This window comes from Martes martes (assembly GCF_963455335.1).
Source record: "Martes martes genome assembly, chromosome: 8".
In the NCBI taxonomy this organism is placed as follows: domain Eukaryota; kingdom Metazoa; phylum Chordata; class Mammalia; order Carnivora; family Mustelidae; genus Martes; species Martes martes.
Window position 1 is genome coordinate 96,522,628 of NC_137895.1, and position 14,804 is coordinate 96,537,431.

The window sequence follows — 14,804 nt, forward strand, 5'->3', positions numbered from 1 at the left end:
TATTTGTTGTGACCAACAACAAATAATGGCTAATTTGTGTGTGACCAAGTTGCTTTCGGTCAGATCACATGCTACCGTTTCATGGATTAACCAAATACACAGTTCTTAAAAGAATTTTTTTTAAACTGCATTCACTAAGTTTAAGTAATCAAATTGATTTCAATCAAATCTTGGACCTCACTAATAGTAGCTCTCAACATTAAATGTCAGAAGTTTAATTAAAGAGAATTAATAGTGATTCCTCTGAGCTCTGAGTAATATGCAAACTTTTGAATAGCTGTCTAATGACTCCACATGGACAGTGTGATTCTGAATATGAATATATTCTTGAATAAATTAATATTGTTCTTGTTTCTTTTCCCGATTATAATTTTAAATTAAACTTATTCAAATGTCTTGTTACATCAGTAAGATATTTGTGAATATTAATTAATTCTATTTAAAAGAAAAAATGGTCTCATGATACATTTCTTTCCTGAGCTGATTGTTTGGTACCTAATGTTTTTACAAGGAGATGGGAACTTAACAGGGATGGACTAAAGTTTAGCATCATCCTTACCCAAATCTGTATTATACCCAAATCTGCCATTAGTTTGGCTTGAGACATGACCTTGCAATGCCAAGGAGTCAAAAGTCTACTTCAATGCCATTTCTGACCTCACTGAACTTGTATGTGATCAATGATCATGTAATGGGTAGATTACTATTTCTAATCACAATATTAGTATAAATCAAAGACAAATCATTTCAATCCACTGTTACTATGTGAATATATAACTCGGAGGAAGTCTCCTTTTGTGTTTCTTATTTAAAGTAATTTCAGTCACTAATGCAAATGTATTTTTCTAAGAGTAAAATGCTGTAACAATTTATATTGAATAATGAAAGCTGCTAATTTTATGTTGAAAATGTTTTTAAAAATCCAAAGAGTTAAACAAACAGGGAAATATATATGATTAACAAATATCAAGGAAAAATACATTAGCTAGATAATTTTAGAAAGAACTTATCTTCTTGATCCAAAAGTTTTTATGAAATGTAAATCATCATCATCATCATCATCATCTGAGTAATAATGTAGAATAGTATGGATGATATCATCATTCTAATCTCTCTAGAATTATTTAGCATATAAACATTGATACCATTAAAAAACTGTAATTACATCAAGTCATCTTCTATCCAAACATAAATAACACAATGTACAAAAAAGAAGAAAGTCTGAGAGGAAAATGTAGTACTCTAAAATACCTTGTTCCTCCACTCTACTTCGGTTCATGTTCTAACAGAAATAGAGTTCAAAAACTTTCACAAGCACAATTTTGAAAAAAAAATCAAAACAAACATAACCCAACCATGTATTTATTGCAACTGATTGCTATGAATAAAATACTTGCTTAGCTGTAAAAATAAAGTTTAGCTGAATAAAAATTTGTTTTTATGTCCAGTAGAAGTACACTGGATACGTATTTGGCCCACAGAAGCCAAGGCCAAAGTCATATTTCACAATCACAGAGTTAAATTCTGAGGTGTGTTCATAAATCTAAAGTTTTATATTGCATAAAACAGTTGACACACTTATTATAAAGTTAAGATCCTTCTACTGCATGTGAAGTGGACCATGCAGATTTCTGTATGGTCTCAGTATGCATCACTGGATAATGAAGTCTTTTGTGAACAAAGAAGGAGAAAAAAAAAGAACGCTATCTTTGTAGACGAACTGATTTAGTTTTGAATCATTGAGTGACACTAGACAAGCGATCTGAATTATTTGAGCCCTTTGGATAATAACATGTACTTTGCAGGAGTGAAAGGATTTGAATGGATCACATCTGTAAAGACCCTAACTCAGTGCTTGGTCTGTACAGATTGGCAACAACTGGTACTTTCCACTTTCTTCTTCCCCTGGCCTGTCCTCAATGTTTGGAATTGCTGTCAATGTCAGTTTATGAACCATATAGAAAAATAGGAACATAGAAATTTGGAAATGAAGGGAATTTTTAGAACATCTACTTTGTTGTTCTCAATTGTTTTTAGCAGCAAAATATAATCCCAAACGGGGCCCCAGTATAAAACTGATCAACTCAGAGCTGCTGTGGTTGAAGCAGAGATGGAAGGCTCTGAATCCACATTTACCCTGACCAGAGCAGATTCTGGATCCCACCATCCTACAGAATTCCAGACTATTGCAATGGAATGGGAAATCAGAAAGCCAGGGGGCTTCAGAGTAGTGTTTGCTGGCAACTGGTTTTCTTCCAAATTGTGTGCCCTTGCTCAGGTCACTTAATCTCTTTGGTTCAACTCTTTGGGTTATTATTATTATTATTATTATTATTATTATTTGAAAATAAGAAGTTTGAAATATTCCAGGTAAGTCTAATCCAGTCCATCTCTTCTCTTTCTTTTAGTACCAAACTTAGAGGAATCTATATAAATAGTTTTATCAAATTTGTCAGTTGTGGCAAATTGTATTTTCAAAGATGGTAGTCATGAAATCTCCCTTCCCACATGCCCTTTTGCACTGTGGTCTTGCCACTTGCCAGTAAAGAGATGGAATCACCTACCCCTACCCCCCACTTTTGAGTCTAATTATCCTCCCTCATCTGGACTGGTCATAGTTAATTGCTTGTACCCAACACCATGTAACAACACAATGACACTATGATTTCCCAAGCTGGATCAGAAAGGCTATGCAATTTATATCTTCTTCTCTTGGAAAGCTCACCTACCAGATGTTCCCACTCTGGACACTTCCTCTCAGAGACAACCCAAGCACCAACCTGGATTAGCCTATAGGTCCCCTGGTCAATAGTCCCAGCCAAGTCCCATCTCCAAACTATGTAAGACCAGGCACTAGATATGTGAACAAAACCTCCAGATGATTCCAGCCCCAGTCCTTAAGTCACTTGAAGTCATTGGAGTGTTCCCAACCAAAAACCCAAGTAAGCTATCCCCATTGTGCCATGTCCAAATTCCTAATCCAAAGAATTCATGAGCATATTGAAATTATCTTTTTGCCACTAAGTTTGAGATGGCTGATTATGCAGCAACAGATAACCAGAACATACATAGCTTTATTATTTACTGAACCTAATGTCTTCTGCACATTTTTCATATCCTTAAATCTTGCAAGCACACAGTCTTTAAACCTCTGTCCTACCTTCACATTCCTGACATATTGCATTCTTTTTTTTTTTTTTCCAGTCAATGAAGGGGAACTTTTATTGAGGACCCAGACCCTTGGGGCTTGGCCAGGAGGCCACCCTGCAGAAGAGGCGGTGAAGGAGCCTTATTTAACCTTCTTTTTGGGGCACAGGTTGTTGGTGTGGCCGCACTTCTTTTTGGGGCAGTTGACAGCGTGGGGGTGCAGGCGAGCACAACACTTGCAGGAGATCATCTTGTCACAGTTGTATTTCTGGGCCAGCGCATGGAGGGAAGGCTCAATAATGCCACCCCAGAGCCAAGACACCAAGTGCAGGGTAGACTCTTTCTGGATATTGTAGTCTGACAGAGTGTGGCCATCTTCCAGCTGTTTGCCCACAAAAATCAGACGCTGCAGTTCAGGTGGGATGCCTTCCTTGTCTTGGATTTTGACTTTGACATTCTCAGTGGTGTCACTGGGCTTAACCTAGAGGGTGATGGTCTTGCCCATCAGGGTCTTCACAAAAATCTGCATCTCTGTGTCTGTTGGCATGAATTCGCAAGGCTACCACCACCAAACCCCTCGGCCACCTTGTTGCAGAGAAAGTGAAATACTGCATTCTGATTCTCTCCCTACCTCATCTTTTTCATGGTTCATTTCCTCTAACAAATTCTTTAAAGAAGGCAGTCTTAGAGGTCATTTCTTTAGTCCTCTTCCCTACTATCTCCTCTTGATTAGTTCATCCACTACTAGGGTTTAAATTATCACTTCATTTATTCATTAATCATTCAATAAATATTTATTGCATACCTAGAAGGTGTGTCAGACACTGTTCTTAAACTGAACATATATAGCTGAACACCAAACAGATCATATCCTTCCTCTGATGATACATAAGTTCTAGTAAAAATAGAAAATAAATTGGCATACAATAACATAATAGTCCAAGTAGAAACAAGTGATATGAAGAAATATAAAGCAGGTTGAAAAGGACAGAGAGGTACTATTTTTATATAGAGTGGTAATGGAAGACATTTTTTAATAGGATGTATTTAATCACAGACCTACATAAAATGAGGGATCCAGTCTTGTTCATATTGAGAGATCATTCCAGGAAGAGGTCTATGACCAGAGTGTTCAAAAATAACAAGAAGGCAGGAATAGCTGGAGTAGAGTGAGGAAGTAGGACAGCAGAAGATGTAACTAGAGTTATCCAGGAAGCAGACTATATGAGATCTTTTGGCTATCACAAAGGCTTTAGATTTTATTCTGAGTAAGATGATGTGTAAAACATTAAATATGTTCATGAATCTCCAGCTTCTCTCTCCTTTTTGAGTCACAGAAAATATTCTTCTCAGTTGGGCAAGACCTTTTGACTAGGTGTGGCCAATGAAATATGAGTGAGAGCAACAGGTTATATTTCAGCTGAGACAAGAAAAACATCATGCAGGATCCTTGAGCCTCTCTTTTCACCTGCCTAAGCCACCAAGGTGGCTACAAGTTCCAGGTGGTTGAACTACAAGGTAAAGTCTCTATTAGCTTGGGTCCCTGAGGAACTATTGGGAAAAGAGATCACCATTCCAGTCGCCAGCCATACAGAGGACATGGTATATGAGTGACAAAATACATCATTACTGGGATGTATTTCTGTAGTATAATCTGGCCTACCCTATGGATGGAAGGTGCAGGAGGGCTTGAGGGGTACCTTGATGGTTTACACTCCAAAAAGCTCATATCAGCCACTGTGTGGAGAACAGACTATAGGGCAAAAGAATGAAATCCGAGAGACTAGTGAGAGTCCATGGCTATAGTCTGGGAGAGAGATGATAGTGATGTGGATTAAGGTGGTAACTAAGATGACTGTTGTCCAAATTAGGTCACCTTTGAGAGGAAAAGGGAATGCTATTAACCATCATGAACTAAGAATGCCTTGGGAAAATCAAATGGTAGCTGTACAGGTAATGAAAACTTAAGAATATAAGAATATATTTTGAAGATATCAACAGGACATGCTGATGAATTGAAAGTTGAATGTGAAGGAAAGAGAAGTGTCAAGGATCATTCCAAGAATCTTAGCAACTAGAGAATGGAGACAGGGAAGACTGAGAAAAGAGTAGATTTGGGGCAAGAGTTGGGAAGTCAAACTATGATATTAGAAAAATTAGGTTTGAGATGCATGTTAGATATAAATGGGAGGTGTCACTTAAAGAGTTAAGATCTATGACTATGTAAATAAGGGGAAAAGTTGGGGCTAGATAAAAAATTCTTTGGAAGTCATGAGTATATAAATACTATTCAAAGCCATGGGACAGGCTGACCACATTGTAGGAGTCTAGACAAACAAAAGAGGAGATCCAAGTACTGAGTGAGAAAGATGAGGAGGATTCTTCAAGGAAATGGAGAAAAGATGGCAAAGGAAGTTAGAGGAGAACCAAGAAAGAAAGGGTATCCAAGAAAAATAAAGAAAGAAACATGTTCGTAGAACATGTGCTCTGTGTCAATATCTGCTGTAATGTCCAATAAAGTGAGTGCTGGGAATATACTATCAGTTTTAGCAACACAAAGATCCTTGGTGACCTTGACAAGAGCAGATTTAAAAGACTGATGGGAACCAAGATCTGAATGAAGTGGTTAAAAGAGAAAACAGAAAGATAAAAGGTAGAGCCAGCACATTCAAACTCCTTGAAGGAATTTTGCTCTAATTTGGAGCGAATAAATGAAGCAGCAAGTGAACGCAGGATGTGGAGAAATAAATGTGTTTTTATGTTAATAAGAATGATCCAATAGAGAGGAAATAGTTGATGATGCAGGGGGGAAAAATAAAAAATAACAAAGAAGACCTTGAGTTAGTAAAAGAGGATTTATCTAGTACTTATACGCAGAGAGTTAGAGACTCTCTGGGCCATGGATATTCATCTGCTCTAGCAGAAGAGAAAAAATTGTTTTTATTTTCTGGAGAAAAAAAAAAAAAGAACAAAGTCAACACCTAAAGATCATGAGGTAAGAAGATGAAGACCATTCAGAGAGAAAGAGAAATTGTGAAATGCTTGTATTAGTAGAGAGGTGAATTAACTATGGCAGCCTGGTTGCACAGTAGAATCACTTGGGGGAATCTTTACTTCCTATCAACACCGACACTCCACCCCAGAACAATTATATCAGATCTTCTGGGATTGGGACCAGGGCATAGTTGATGTTTATGAGACAACAATGAGATTAATTACAACTATGTCTTAATTAATTTGATAACCATGAATTTAAAGGCAGCATGGTTCTTCCTACCCACCCTCCAGAGGTGTTCAAATTTATATTCCTGATTCTCAGGCAAGAACATCACTCTTAATCTCTCCTCAATCTTCAGTGAATCTCTATCACCTATCCAGTAAAGTCACATCTCTCTGGCATAGCACAAGATCCTTTATATAATAACCCAAACTACCTTTTTTGAATTTGTCTTCATCTATAGAGTTCCAGAACTCTCTTCCTCAAATAAACTGGGGTGACTCACTACAAACACTGCACAATCCTCCACACTTCCTTGGATTTCATTATGCTGTTGTTCTCCACCCACAGCTCCAACTTCAATGATCTCAAACTGGGCTGTGCATAGAATAATTGGGAGAGGTCTAAAATACACATGATATAGCCGTGTTGCAAGATCTAGGGTCAAGCCTAGAGATTCTCCATTATTAGTAAATTTCCCATGTGATTCTTACACAGCCAAGGTTGGTCCCTACACCAAGGATGGAAATCACTGCATCTACTAAACCCATTAAAATTCTGCTTATCCTTCAAGACCCAGAGATATCCCTTTACCATAATCCCTTCTCGCTGAAATTTATTGCTCCCTTTTCTCACGTACACTGTTTATTTCACATGCCAAACACAGATCTAAATACTTTCATACACATTATCTCACTTGATTCTCACAAGCACCATGAATCAACATAGCTTAGATATGGCTTTTGCCCTATTTCATCATTTTGCTCCTGGTTCCAACTGGAGACATGTGTCTATATTCCAGAGATCTGCTGCTTCTTCCTACTCAAGGGAAATGAGAATTTGGCCGCATGAGCAGGAAATCAGTAAGATCAATAGCATCGGGCTGTCTGGTGCTGTGGGCTGCTACTGGATTCCTTACCTGCACATTAGCTCTTATTTCTGCTATGAATAAACCCTCTGATTCACAATGTTGACCTCAGCCTGACCCAATGACATTGGCTTCTGCAGAGGGAAATCTGGCAAACTGACAGAGCCTTCAGACCAGTCTGCAACTCCATTTGCAACAGAGCACACCCGCAGGGGATAAGTCTCTCTATGGTTGTGTACTGACCCAGTATACAGGGATTTGTACAATGTTTTGCCAAGAGGTCAGTACATGTTTTTCCATGTCCCTTCCTGGGAAGACATCAACTCATGGGGGACTGTCCTAATTAGATCACTTCAAACCATGCACAAACCCTGCAGATAAAAATAAGTGGGAAAGGGGTGCCTGCATGGCTCAGTGAGTTAAGCCTCTGCCTTCAGCCCAGGTCACGATCTCAGGATCCTGGGATCGAGCCCTGCATCAGGATCTCTGCTTGATGGGGAGCCTGCTTCCCCCTCTCTCTCTCTGCCTACTTGTCATCTCTCTCTCTCTATCAAATAAATAAATAAAATATTTTAAAAACGTAAGTGGAAAAAACTGCAAGAACTATCTAGCTTTAAAACCGTACCAACAGTTGATTTTATCATTTGACTGTTCTTTCTGGATGAAATGACAGCCATTTCTCTTTATTATCATTCTCTATTCAATAAAATCAATACTATGTAACTTATTGAAGCCACAGCAATTATTCCTTGCGTCAAATCATGTAATTTATTTCTGTCATGGTTCTAGTCACTCCAAACTTAATTTTTGGAACACAATCTTTTTTTTTTTTTCCTGTCACTTTGTTAATTTTTCTTTCTCTGTGACTGTGATCCTCCATAATTGCTTTTGTTGTCTCAGCTGCTCTGTTTTGACTGTTTTCTGCATTTCTAACTAAATGCTAACCCATTTCCTCCCTTTGCCTGAGGAAAAAAAATCAGTTCTACCCCCAAACTACTTTCTTCTTCTGACTATAAAGTAATACATAAAACCTGTGAACAGGTCTCAAAAAGAACACTAAAATTACACACAATCTAGATGAGCCACTGTTAACAGTAATGTTTTTCATTCTAGGCTTTGATATATACAGATTTAAATAACTGTCAGAATTAGAATAATGTTATATATAGTTTTCACTGTAATTTAAAATATATACATATGATCATTTTCCATGTTCTTTGGAAAAAAGGCTTTAATAAATTAAAAAACAAATTATTTTCAATGACGGTATAATATTTTACCAGATGCTACCATAATTAATTTGTGTTTATTGCATATTTAGGATATTTTCCATCTTTTACAAACAGTGCTTCAGTGAGTAAGCCTATAGCTATTTTTAAACTGTCAAAAAAACTTTCAATAAACATTTTTAAACACAGATCTCTGCCACAGGTCTGAATTTCTCCTAATAGATCTCTGCCAGAGGTCTGAATTTTTCCTAAGACAGATTTACAGGAGTGAAATATTACTGAATGAAAGAGCACAAACATTCCGTTTCCTTTCTTCATTCAGCCTAAAACAGGTAAACACCTATTATGTGCCAGACCCTGTAACAGGCTCAAGAAATAGAGCTATGGATGAGATAAGGCTCCCCTCCTGAAGGGGTCCACAGTTCAGTAGGAGACAGAGTCAACTGAAGAACTGCACTTAGCATCTTCAGTACTGAAATAATACTAAGTACAATAGATGTTCCCTTAACTCACTTCCACTTACACAACTCTGGATTATCTGGTGTCATCCATTCCTAGCCTCTGGTAAAGGGGTTCATCAACACCAAGTGTGCAGAGTCTTAGATTATGGCTACTTTCTCCTACTGGTTAAATTGAGTACCTATCAGAAATCACTTGCATGTGTCCCCAAACACATACCAGTCATACATGCCACTGCACTTCTGTCATTTAATTAACTAATATAAAAGCTATGCTATATGAATATGAAAAGCTGTGGTAAGATTCAAGACAAGTTACTAAAAATGTATTTCTGAGGAGTTAGGTGTGAGTGAAAGAAATTTTTCAAAGATTAGTGAAGATGATGTCTAGAAAGATTCCACAGACAGATTATTCTGCAAATGCTTTAGATTCTCGAATCCTGACCTGGAAATTTAGAGGATACACTGTGAGTGTTGTTTACTCAGGGAAGATAAGGGAAAACTCTATTTAGAGAACCCGTCTCAAAGAAAAGGCCTTAGCCCTCTCTAACAGTTGGGTGAATTAATATGTATTTTTGCCAGTTTTAAATTTTATAATTTCCTCCTTAAGCCAGCTGTTGGGCTAACTAACCACTGCTGGGCTCAGTGACACTGAATAAATAAACTATTCCTTAACAAAAATGAAGTGCTTACAAAATAACACCAAATAGCTTCTTGGAAATTTATTCTAATTATATTCCTCAAAACTGGTTTGGAAGTGTCTTTTACCATAATTAACTACCATTAAATATTCAGAATCTTTGCTAACTGTGTATATATAATATATACATATATTATATACTGTATATACATAATATATAATATAATTACAATTATTGTTATATTATTGTATTATATATATCACTGTTATTCTTTTAACAAATTAACAGTTAGTGAAACCAATTTCTGTATATTTATATGTTTACTGGGAATTTGTATTCCATCCTTTGTGAACTTCCTACTAATCCATACAAGTGTATGCAGGGTTTTTTTTTCCCCTTATTGACTTATAAGAGATTCTTAATATATTAAGTTATTACTCCTTAGGTCATAAATATTGTTGAATTCTCTTTCATGTATTTAAAGTTTATTTGTGGGTTTTTTTTACTGACCAAAGTTTTCACTGTTCATGTAGTCAAACCCATTATGCTTTATCTTTCATGTCTAAACTTCCCCTACCTTATCTGTATCTTGTGAGTTATATAACTATGAACAGATTTTATATGAACAAGCAATATATATATTTTTTTAGTTGGGGAGGGACGGGGAAGAGAGAGAAAGAGAATCTTAAGCAGACTCCATGCCCAGCATCAAGCTTGATGTGAGGCTTGATCTCACGATCCTGAGATCATGACCTGAGCCAAAATCAGGAGTCAGACACTTAACCAACTGAGCCATCCAGGTGCCCAGGGATGGCAACCAATATTTCAGAGTCATTTAGTTTTTTTTTTCTTTTATAACTATTTGAGTTTTCAACAATCAAAGATTACGTGGTGTACCTTCTTATGTCCACATGAGATTCCTTCTCCAATCTTTAGCGACCTCCTTTCAAGGATAAAAATGAATGTTGTTCTTCATTCACATCACAGCACATTTATTGGTGCTACCTTAACAGTTGCATAAATTGCAAAGAACTTTGGTACATAGCAATAGTATTTATATATGAGCCATCCTCTTGATATAGACGGTGTGTATATTATGTGAAACCCACTAATATTCCTGCGACTATTTGGAATCTTTGGGCACGTCCTTTCTAATACATCACTTGTATGTGTGATTTGCTAGGCTTGAAATTTTGCGACTCAGTCCAGGAATTCATTCCTATATTCAATAACTCCTAATCAGACATGTACTTTTAGCAAGACTTTGTGCTAATTGCTGAAAATAACACAGAACAAATAGACATGGTTGCTGCATTCCTGAAGCTTGCATTTTAGTGGGAAGGAGAGATGGCAAACAAATTAAACCAATAAAAAAGTAATTATAATTTTAATGGGCGAATGAAAAAGTGAAAAGTGTTTCACGAGCTTGTAATTAGGGTTCTTTGAGGAAATGATATCAGAAACGAGCACTGAAGGATTGGAAATAATTAGCCAGTGGAGTAGACAACACTGGGGTTGTCTAGGTAGCTCACAAAATCTGGAAAAGTACCCTGTGCTGCCACGTCTGTTTTACATGAGTTTAGCTCACAACCTGAGCTGACTAAAGCGGGCACGGACACTTGACCTAAGATAAGCCTATTCTGGGGCCTAAACCTAAGAGAAGAAAATCCATGCCTCACAGCTTGTAGAATAGTCAACACAGGCAGGAGACTCCACACACAGGTGTATGACTGTGTTCTCTCTGTTCTTCACACATAAAGGAAGTTGTGGAAGAAGAAAATACAGTCTGTATCAGAGAGGGAAGGGCAGGCTAGCAGACGGGTCAGACAGGTGAATACAGGCAGCAATTAAATTCTTATGCCAGTTGTTTCCAAGGCCCAATGACCCTGCTCTTCATACAGTCTTGTGAGATACTGTAGCATGCTTCCAATGAATCCTTTTTCCAAAGGCTGTTGCATATGAATTTCTGTAACTTTCAACCCAAAGCATGCTAATTCACATAAGCAGGTAAAAGGGGGCACTATATTCCAGACAGAGAATACAACATCTGCCAAGGCTCAAGGCAGACAGGTGATTGACACATAGAAAAAAGTCCTTCAAGATGGAAATAAAAACCATCTGAGATGAGAGCAGTCAGGTAGGAAGAGCTGGAATCATTTGGGGTCTAATGGGCCACGCACAGGACTTGGGATGTAACTTACAAGCAATTTTTATATTGTTCCTACTGATGCAGAAAGAGAAGCAAACAAACAAACAAAAAGCAACTTAACAATTGAAAATATCTGTTCTTCCCAGACATTTTTTAATAGTTTCAGCATATATTTTTGAGAATCTATTATATAGCAGGTTACAAAATTGCATCAGGGAGCGGGACAACAAGGAGAAGGATAGGCATTGGATTTCCCAGAAAACATTATATAAAAGTACATTTTCCAGTAGTTTAGAGGAAAGAGAAAATTTGTATAGATTAAGAAGAGTAACTTTAGAACAGTGATTCCCATCTGGGAGAAATCCACCTCTCACTCCCCAGGGACACTAGGCAATGTGTGAATACATTTTTTGGTTGTCACAGCTGGGGCAGTGGGCTGCTTGTATTTGAGGGATGGAGATCAGGAACACTGCTAAAATCCTACAGTGCATGGGACAGTTCCCCACAACAAAGAATCATCTACCCTCAATGTCAATAGGGCCAAGGTTGAAAAACCCTGCATTGGAGGGTACAGGTGTTATCAAAGCTATTATATATGAAGACAAAGTAGTAAAGAGTAGAGACTTCATTTAGGCTTGTTGGTGCCAAATGTTAAAACCTGTCTATGCCATTAGGGCCCCGAAGTAGACAATTGTTTGCCCTCTAGAAACTTAGAGTCTAGGGGCACTTGGGTGGCTCAGTACATTGAGCGAATGACTCTTCATTTCAGCTCAATTTGTGATCTTGGGGTTGTGAGATGGAGCCCCGAGTTAGGCTCCACACCAGGCAGTGAAGCCTGCCTAGGATTCTCCCTCTCCCTCTGCCCCTCTCCACCCCACCTCCCTCTCTAGAAAAAATAAAATAAATAAAATATTTTTTAAAAAGGATCCTCTGTCTCACTCTGTCGCTCTCCCACCATGCATGTGTGCTCCCTCTCTCTCTCTCAAAAAAAAGAAAAAAAAGAAGAAAAGAGAAAAGGACATTTACAGTCTAGTGGGGGTCATAGCCCAGAAAGACAGGAAGTGAGCAATTCTGTCAATACTAAGATAGAGGAGCATATGGTCTTATAAAACAGTGAAGTGAATATCTACCCCAGTCTGGGGAGATCAAGGAACACTTTTGTAGAGGAGAGAGGTCTTAGATGCTGCCTAAGATGGTAAGAGAAGAACCAGAGTCAGTATCAGAAGAATGAGGTGGAATTAGCCAGGCAAAGTTGACACTGACATGAAGAAAAGATTTCAAACAGTAAGAGCCTTATATGCAAATATTAGGAGTCATGATTCAAAGATCTGGAGCTGTGAAAGGCTATGAAATGCCCATGGGGCTCAGGTTCTCAGGATCTCTGAAGCAGAGAGCCCCAGAAGTGGCAAGGCTAATAGAGATCATGCTGGAGGGGTAATCATGCTGTACTGGGAGCAGCAGTAATTCCAAACTGAATGCAGGGCTGCACTAGTCGAGTTAACAAAGCAGAGTTCTGACTTGGTATATTGTGAAGTGGGAAGCAGTGGCATTTTGAGGTTAATTCTGACTTAATATGCTTCAAGTCTATTTTTATATATGTGCCTGAAGTGCCTCAGTTCTGTATTTCACTGTGCCTGGATATTTATATCGGGAGTGTGATAAATCAGTGATAATGTTATTTGGCATGTTTCGCAACCAGTCAGTTTGACTGACACAAGGAATCAACCTTGTATATTTTAAAACTGCTTAAATTTACTTTGGTTATAAGGTTGTATATATTAAACATCCACCTCCATTGTTCCTTGACAAATCTTCCTTTAATTTTATATACATGTTAATTAATAATACACACTATTCAACCAAAGAGCAGACAATAAGCCGCTCATATTCTAGGAAGCCTTACTAAAGGCATTGGTTAAGAGATGACAGAACGAATGAGCCAGCTGAAAAATCTCAGGTAGAGAGCAAAACAATTTGCTATCAGTTGCCAAGGAATTATCTATGTTTCCAAGGTAACTCCCAACACAGCTTGTTGTCTACGGTATCTATTATACTTTGGAAAATTTTCAGGCTTATTTCCTTTTCTTAAAGGTCTTTTATTCTTTTGAATATTCAAGATCTTCAGTTAAACAAAGCATTTACTACTTCTCCTAGTAAAGGAGCAAAGGAAAACAATGATGTCTCTTTCCTACAAGGTTTTATTTCGTTTTCTCTTCTGAGAATATCATATCAAGACAGTGGGAAGGTAAGAATGGTGGCAGACAGACCCTTGAGGGATCAGGAGCAAGAGTCATGAGGGAAATTTAGAGTTTAGGTAAGGGCAAGTCCAGCAGTCAGAAGCCAAAAGTTATAGAGGTGCCTGAAACCAATGCTGAGCATGGTCAACCATCGACATCAAAGAGTCAAGAGACCAGATATAAAAAATATCTTATGCTGGCCAAAACCTCTTCCCATTTAATTCAGGAGACTGATAGAGTCCCTAATTCACACAGGGCACTATGCATACCCATGTGTCCTGCTGGAACAAGGATCAACACTAGCGAGAGGTCAACCCACAGTTGGCTTGTACCAGTGGGGGAGCCCCAGGATAAAGGCAGCCCATGAGCCATATGCCAATGGATAGCGTGCAACCATACTGAAAGCAGCTGCTGGCAGAAGAGCAGCATTACCCTACACACTACATCAGAGGTGCTCTCCCTTTATTCAAGATCAGAAGAGTCAACATCGGCCTTCTTTCCCTCCCAAAAAGGGTATTTTAGAAGAGCCTGACTCAAACCAGTACACTTCTTAAGGATGAGGCTGATTGGACAAGTAAGAAGACAGAAAGTTAAAAGTCAACTGGCTGATTCAATTAGGATATCCAAATTGGTCAAGAAAAATGATAGAGAGAGGTGGAAGGGCAAAGGGAGCCCAGGTAAGCCAAGTCATGATTGGAGTTCCTAGGTCAGTGCCAGATAAAGTTTAAGCTTTAAGAAAACTACCAGGAGATTTTAATGGCACAGTCTTGGTTGGGAATCTTTTTTTTCTTTTTGTTCATAATCAAAGGTGTATAGAAAATAATTACACTTAGCAGTAGATTATGAGTCTTCCCAGTC

General features: G+C 38.0%; 1 protein-coding gene and 1 pseudogene across 2 annotated transcripts in view; both read right to left on the reverse strand.

The window, feature by feature from the left end:
- TAFA2 (TAFA chemokine like family member 2) overlaps window positions 1–14,804 on the reverse strand; it is a gene marked incomplete at both ends in the record, with an annotated part of 105,304 nt that overhangs the window by 58,975 nt on the left and 31,525 nt on the right.
- LOC308348290 (ubiquitin-ribosomal protein eL40 fusion protein-like) lies at window positions 3,290–3,727 on the reverse strand (annotated as a pseudogene). The gene has a single exon. The product of its transcript is annotated as a ubiquitin-ribosomal protein eL40 fusion protein-like (transcript).